At 41.9% G+C, this 5951-nt stretch overlaps 1 pseudogene; it reads right to left on the bottom strand.

Annotated features, from left to right (window-relative positions):
- Nucleotides 1-793: 793 nt before the first annotated feature.
- LOC117312606 (interferon omega-1-like) lies at nucleotides 794-1397 on the bottom strand (annotated as a pseudogene).
- Between the last annotated feature and the right edge of the window lie 4554 nt (nucleotides 1398-5951).

Below are 5951 nucleotides of genomic sequence, written 5' to 3'. Positions count from 1 at the left end.
CCTGCACAGAACCAGAGCAGCTGTGTGGCTGGTCAGTGAGTTGGAGGGTCTGAAGTTATGTATAAGGGATGAATGGTTCAGTAAAGCAGGACCGAGGAGAAGGTGGGAGGAAGGTGCCAGGATTGGCCAGTCAACACCATATGTCACCAACTTCCCTCGTGGAGATGACTCCTTCCCACAGGTATTTGCACCGACCACTCTTTCCTGGTGGTATAGATCAGTTACACCTATGACATCAGGACTAACCATTCTCCATAATTTCCAGGACTTCCCTCAATTCCATGGAATGCCACCTTTTGACAAGCATTTCCTGATAGTGGTAGGACTGTTTCAAAGGACAAAATGGACAAATACTATTTGGAGATCGATTCATATAGAAAAAATAAGGATTTAGGTTTTCAGAATAAAAAAAAAAAAACTCATGTTTTCTTTCATAAGAATTGAAAAAAATAAAACAAAATGCAAATTTAGTAAAATAGGTGAATATATTTTCTAAATTTTAATACAGTGTACACATAAAAATATCTTTTACATTAAAATATAAATAAGATACAGGAATAAATATATAAATATAAGTAAGTAAACAATAAATAACATCAGGGCAGTCATCTCTTAAGGACTGATGCCCTTAGGGCTTAATAATTTTAAACATATACTTGTGTATTATTGCTGACAAAGTATCAGCTGAATTAATACAATAAATTCTGTGATTAAAGTTGAAATAAGAGCCTTCTGAAATGACCAAACACGTATGTGCAAGGGTGATATGGCATCTTAGCCAATGAGAAACATTTCAAGGTGACCCCAGGTCTCCATCCATAATTCTTATCCTTTCTTGCAAGTTGGTTGATGAATACAAGGATCTCATGATTTTCCACTCTGACAATTTCCCAGGCACAGTCACTGTATTTCTTCTCTTTCAGGTAGAGATGGATTCCCTGGAAGTACCTCTTCACAGCCAGTGTAGGGCCCATCACTCCCAGGGCAGTTTCTTCATCTTCCATCGCCTGCACCAAGCAGGCGTCCAGGTCCTCCAGCTGCTGATGGAGCCCAGTGCAGAGTTTGTCCAGGAGGGAGGTGTCCCAGGCGGCAGAGGAGCGCTCTGTGTGGAAGAGGCGGAAGACCTGCTGGAGCATCTCGTGGAGGACAGAGGTGGCCTGGGCCTTCGGGAGCTGGCTGCCATCCACCATGTCCTGGGGGAAACCGAAGTCTTTTCTGTCCTTCAGACAGAAGCGAGGGGAGATTCTCCGCATCTGGCCCAGAAGCATGAAGTTCTTCCTGCTAATCCGCACGTGGTTCTGAGACAGGTCGCAGCCCAGAGATCCACCAGGGCCGTAGCTGAACATCACCAGGGCGGTCAGTAGAGAGAGCACGAAGGCCATGGGGCAAATGAGGCTGCTGCTGGCCTGGCTGAGACGGGCGTCTGGGGGAGCCTTGGGGGTAGGTTCTCTGGTGACATTCTTTCTAAGCAAGGCCATTAAATAGGGAACACAGTAATTTTCATTTTCTAAACATTCTGTCACTTTTACTTCCTTTTTTGGGTTTCATTTATGTATTCTCAGTGTCTAAGATGTTATCAATCTAAACTATTAATTTTGCACTTTTCCCCAATAACTTCTGATGTGCCCATCCAAATGGATATTTATTAATCAAATGAGAAATGTCTGTGTGTTAAAGTCAGAAATGCTACAGTATGTAAGTACATTCTCTCTCTCCTTCTCATGCATAAATATTGCTTTTCTCTGTTCCAGGAACAAATTTTTAGCCATGACCTTAGTCTCCATTTTTACTGCCTACTTTATATAGAAAGGCAGGCTTCCTCAGCCCTATGGTTTCTGTACTTTTTTAGGGATTTACTAGACCACCTCTGGCATTTAAGCTCTTTGAAGCCAAAGAGGGGTTTCATAGCAGAGGCTGATGATTATAAGTGAATGAGCTTTTTAATGTTTCTCTTCCTTCACATTCATACATGTCCATGTAGTTATGCTTCAGGGGACCACAAGGTTAGTACTAGTACCCTTTCTTTCCACCATTTTCTTACTGGAGACCTAGTCCTCCACAGGCTGGGCCAATACTCCCACCGGGAATACTGGTTCTTTTCAGAGAATATGGGTGTTGAGGTCCTAATTCCAAGAAAATTGTATTTCCCCAGCAGCACCTCAGTCACAAGGGAGAGATCACATCTAGTCACACCCTCTCCTCTAGAGTGACAGAGTCCCCTTCCTAACCTGGACTCCCTGCCTGAGGGCAGGCTCACCACATCCCGAGGACTTTAAAATCTCCTTTTTGTGGAGGGATTTGTTTATTGTTGGGAAAATAATTCATCTTCCAGGACCCTCACCCTTGCCCCTGGAGTGTTTTTGTGAAGGACCTTAGTCCTCAGTGGTGACCTCCTCTTCTCCTGACCCGTATCAGAAGTGTCAGCAGCCCTCAGATGCTAAGAGCAAAAGTGTGTTTTCTCTAAGGAGGTGGAGGAATTATCCAATTCTAATCATTTCACCCTGAGTAAACAAATAATTTTTATTTTACCAAATACAAATTTTATTATTCAACTCTTTTACTAAAACTAGTGAACACTTGTTACATTCAGAATTTCTGAGCTGGGGGCAGAGAATTCAACGATGGTGTTGTCTCTCATTAAAGCTTATGTCACAGAAACCAGTGAGGTTCAGTTGTTCATTCAGTCAGTTGATGCCAGTGGGCTTCTCCCTTCCTCTGTCTCTGTCTCCCTCTGAGAATGCAGGGCAGCGAGGCCCAGGATTAGGTCAGAGAGAAATCGCCTTCTTTCCTCTACTTGTGTGCGATTCTACATTTAAAGTTTTAAAGTTTTTTATAAATTATATTCACTTAGTGACTTATTGGGCAAAATTTGTCTTGCTGCTCCTCGTTAGTTCTAATTCATGGTGAGGTAAGAGCAATACAGGGAAGTAAAAAAGGCAGAGGGGCTGCGGTCTCTATCATTTTCAATGCTTTAAATTTTTTGTTTCTCATTGCTACTTTCTTAGAAAGTAAAATTCCACAATTATTTTGTGGGTGAAAAGGAAACTAATGTAAGGTGAAATTCACGAATGTGAAAGAAGGGAAGTGATTTTCCACAGACACAATGACATATTCTAAGTTAGCAAAATTTAATACAGCATTGTTGGGGCAGGATAAAAGCCAATATGAATAACAGAAAGTCTGGAAAATGGCTGCTTCTGCCAGAAACTCAAAGAAGACCGAGTCCTGGGTTAACGGACTGCCTTCAGCTTTGCAAGACCAGGCACCTGATTTTTCTTTCATTTAATCGATATGTGATTATTTTTGAAGAAAGAGGGAAGAAGTCACACCGATCAGCTCACAAGCAACTGGCAACCAGAACCCAATGGCTAGAACACTAACCCTCTGTGGCAGGATCGTGGAGATCAGCCTTGCTGAGCATCTGTCTAGTTGATGAATCCATTCAGGTAATACGAAGAGTGCTTTGAGAACACTAGAATTAAAAGGAAGGGAATTAGATGACGCCAAATGATACTGATCTTAATCTGGATAGTAATCGTCATATAAAAGTAGCAACTGGGGACTTCCCTGATGGTCCAGTGGGTAAGACTCCGAGCTTCCAATGCAGGGGGCCCGGGTTCAATCCCTGATTGGGGAAGTAGATCCCACATGCATGCCACAACTAAGAGTCCACATACCACAACTAAAGATCCTGCATGCCTCAAAAAAGATCCCGCATGTTGCAACTAAGACCTGGTGCAGCCAAAATAAATAAATATTAAGAAAAAAAAAGGGAGAAACAGAGTCTTTGCTGAGAGATGTAGGGAATATGTTGAAAAAAAAAAAAGTAACAACCGAATTTTATTGCTTGCTTATAAGGAACTAGCCACTTTCTAAGTTCTGTTAACTTGGTCCTCTCAGTAACCCTATTTCGATCACACTCACTTATACAGCTGGAGACAAATATCAATCTGGACGGATGAACTATTCCAAACGTACCATAGATACAAGGGCAAACCTTAGTGAGGGGCTTTTCTGTGATTTGTCTGAAAGAGCCCAGTAAAGAAAGTGAAGGGTGGAAAAGAACATGATATTTAAGAACCAACTAAATCATCAGAGGGAAGATAGCGAGATGACAAAGTACCCTTAATTCCACTTCAGATGCCAAAGGATTGCTGTCGCTTGTTTTGGAGGGCTACACAGGGTGTGGTCTGTCAACCGAGCTGACTTTAAGTTCTAAGCAAAAATAGGCAAAATCCTTATTAAACAGTTAGAAAGGAGTGGATTTTTCTGCCAATTGAAGGAACAAGTCTAAGATTTTATGAGTTATTTCTTCAACGAAATACAGTAAATAGCTTTATTAATCCAAGAACAGCAGACTTCTGGAATCTATGTATTTTTAACTCTTGAGTTTTCTTGTGAGTTAAAGAACAAAGTAAAAGCACCTAACGATTTCTATCCATATGAGCTCTGACATTTCTTCTTCAGGATAACAACTAAAAAGTCACTCGCCATCCGGCTCTACAAGAATGAAGTCACTAGTCACTGTAGTCCCTGACCCCAGCGTGCCCTGTTAGGAGTTCAGGGTGGAGATGAAGAACGAGGCACGCTGTGCTCTGGGAAAACTGACAGAACAGGCCAGTAGGTCGTTAAATAATTTCCCAAGAAAATTTAATAAACGCAATTTCTTGCATGTTCTCCGTATGTAAAAAGCCCTAAAATCATTAACAGAGACATCTGTTCCTCATAACTAGCAGCAAACTTCTACCAAGTTGTGTCCTTGATTGCATGTACCTCCCTCACCAAAATCACCAGTATATACTGACGTCCCCCTTACGTCCTTGGGGCAGTTCGTCAGAGCTGAAAGGCTGTCCTCCAGGCTATAGTCCTCAGTAAGTCCTCCCAAAAAAATGAACTCTCAGCTCTCATGTTGTGGTTTGTTTTCAGTCGACAAGGACCTCACTGATTTCCCAGGAGACCTCCTCAGGTCAGCCTGTTCTCATTCTCAATGAAGACACCTCCATTTCTCACCTACAGTCCAGGCTGGACATCCGTTTGTCTACTGATAGAGTCCAGGGAAGGATCTCTACTCTATTGTTCCAACTATTGGTTAAGATATGGGTATGACCAAGACAGAAGCGCATATGCGCTTCTTAGACAGAAGCAGTGAAGGTTTTTAATGGGCTCCTTAGCAGGGAGAGTCTGGCTTGAACTCCAGAGTCACCCTCATGGCCTTGTATAGTTGTCTTTATTTAAATTTCTAGCCTCAGCCCATTAAAACATCATAATACTGAAGAATTGAAATAAAAATATTTTAAAAATCATTTGTTAATAAAATGATATTTTTAGCAGTAATATAGGAATGGTTTCTGCTTGTTTTAGGACCCTAATCCTTAGGAAGTTTCCCAAACCTCTAAATGTCCTTCTGACTTTAGAAGTACCTACTCAGTGCTGTATGCACCAACTGGAAAGAACAGAAAGATGATCCATCAGTGTCCTCTTTCCAAAGTGCCTAAATTAAATAAATGAATTTCCACTTAGCTCTTTGTTGCTTTTAGAAATTGTGACCTTCCAGTGTGCATGTTACTGATACCTTCCCTGCTGGAAAGGCTCTACCCCAGTTGTTGCTAAATATATTAAAATCCCTGCCTGTGTCCCTTCTATTCAAGCATATTTTGTTTTGTTTGTCTTTCAAAGGGGCAAAGACATCATGATGGAATGTAAGAAATTCCTTGGATTGCATTGTCCCCAGGAATGTCCTTCCCTGCTCTGTGATTACTTGCTGGGTCCTAAGGACAAAGCAAGTTTGCAGCTGGCACTGAGGTAACCCTCGTCCCTTCCAAGACTCCGCAGGCTGCTGTGGTATCAGTGCTGGGGACACTGCTAGTGGCCACATCCTTATGGGAGAACTCTGTGCTATCGCATGCACCTCATTCTTTTCTTCTCTGAAAAGGAATGTTCTGGAGAACAGT

The sequence above is a fragment of the Tursiops truncatus genome, chromosome 6 (assembly GCF_011762595.2).
Source record: "Tursiops truncatus isolate mTurTru1 chromosome 6, mTurTru1.mat.Y, whole genome shotgun sequence".
Taxonomy (NCBI): domain Eukaryota; kingdom Metazoa; phylum Chordata; class Mammalia; order Artiodactyla; family Delphinidae; genus Tursiops; species Tursiops truncatus.
Note: the sequence above shows the minus strand (reverse complement) of the source record. Positions and strands in the feature narration are given on the sequence as shown.